A 1,612-nucleotide genomic window follows, 5' to 3' on the forward strand; every position below is an offset into this window, starting at 1 on the left:
CACCAGTAGTATTGTGCCCCTCTGTGTATGAGAGGGTTCTTATCTTAAAACCTCTTCTCTTCCAACCTATCTGGTGGGAAAAGGCCATGCCATATGTACAGAATACAAGGGCTTTTCCTAATGTGTAATTTTTCTGGGATTGATTGATTGCACTGTCAGGCTGGATCCTATACGTTGTCTTTGTCTTTTCATGATTCTTTTTTAAAACGACCGTTTAGCAGAATGTGAAGGTGTAATTCCTGGTTGTGACTTTAGATGGAAGTCAATGTGCTGATGAGGGGGAGGAGGTGATGGGGTCCTGAAGATGAGAAGTCGTGTGGAGCAGCTTTAATTCCATGTCAGTCATTTTAAAGGTATCAGGAACTGAATTGTATTGCCTTAACCTGTAGTATATTAGTATGTGCATTTTATTTACATCTCTTTTGTGATAGTTTTCAGATCAAGGGCTGGGGAGTTACCGCATCCATCCTATTGCAAGTTTGGTTCTAAAAAAAAATGTATTTAGTCTCTTGACTGACGACCGTACTCATACAGTACGATTTAAAGAATGGGCAGGTCACTACTTCTGATTGGTACTTTATCACTCACTGTATATAGCCTTGAATGAGCGGAACGACTGGGCTTGAAGATTGAGGGCTGACAGCCTGCCCACGCTTTAGCTGAAATCAAATGGACTGTATTATTGGTAGCTTTTGAGTGTGTAAAGAAGAGCGTTGCCGAATGGAGGCTCTGAGCTCAGTGTTTTACATCCCATAGTTCTCTGTAGACTAGATCAGTCTGGTGACGCTGCACTCACCTGACTCTCTGTTGATTATTAACCTTTTAAAAGATGATTCAATCATGTATTTATACCTTCTCCTTTAGAAGAATGATTTTGTTTTATGAAGAAATGCAATGATTTTTCAAGGTTTGTTGAAATAAAACAATAAAACWCCTAATGCTTTACTGCAACTGCGACCAGTCTCTTATTAGACAGCAATTCAACACATTCACAGCAATTAATGTGTACATAATAGAGCTTGGGGTGATTTGGCCTAAAAATCATATCGCCATAATTTTTTTCAAACTTATGGCCAATTCACAATATATAAAGATGAAATGTTTTCTCTTTGTTGTACAATTTAACAATCAAATACACTGCCTTTGAAACAGTCAGCTATAATGTAATTAATTCAGGGCTTGTTGAGTTATACCTAGGCTAGATAAACCTTCCACAACACCCACTAATAATTACATTATTTTATCAAAAACGTTTAATCAGCTTTTTTTGGCAATAATCACTGTCGCTATCAAGTCTGTCTGAAAATACGCTTTTGTTACAGATTTAAATCAGAACCATGCATAATGCACATTCACTAATAAAGACTGACTTGTTGTAGCAGCCATTATAGAACATTAGCACAGGTCTCAACTATCTCTCAAGCACAAGTCCACGTGCTAGTAAGTAGCCAGCTCATCTCTATGGGAATCTAGTAAGTAGCCAGCTCATCTCTATGGGAATCTAGTNGTAAGTAGCAGCTCATCTCTATGGGAATCTAGTAAGTAGCCAGCTCATCTCTATGGGAATCTAGTAAGTAGCCAGCTCATCTCTATGGGAATCTAAGTATCCAGC

General features: G+C 38.4%; 1 long non-coding RNA gene across 1 annotated transcript in view; it reads right to left on the minus strand.

Moving 5' to 3' along the window:
- Positions 1-945, minus strand: part of LOC139025190 (uncharacterized) — a 3,719-nt gene extending 2,774 nt beyond the window's left edge. The window contains exon 1 of the long non-coding RNA XR_011476657.1: positions 4-945. This is a non-coding gene — a long non-coding RNA (uncharacterized lncRNA). The remainder of the gene's footprint in view (positions 1-3) is intronic.
- Positions 946-1,612: the final 667 nt, after the last annotated feature.

Source organism: Salvelinus sp. IW2-2015, unplaced genomic scaffold (assembly GCF_002910315.2).
Source record: "Salvelinus sp. IW2-2015 unplaced genomic scaffold, ASM291031v2 Un_scaffold2348, whole genome shotgun sequence".
NCBI classification, from domain to species: domain Eukaryota; kingdom Metazoa; phylum Chordata; class Actinopteri; order Salmoniformes; family Salmonidae; genus Salvelinus; species Salvelinus sp. IW2-2015.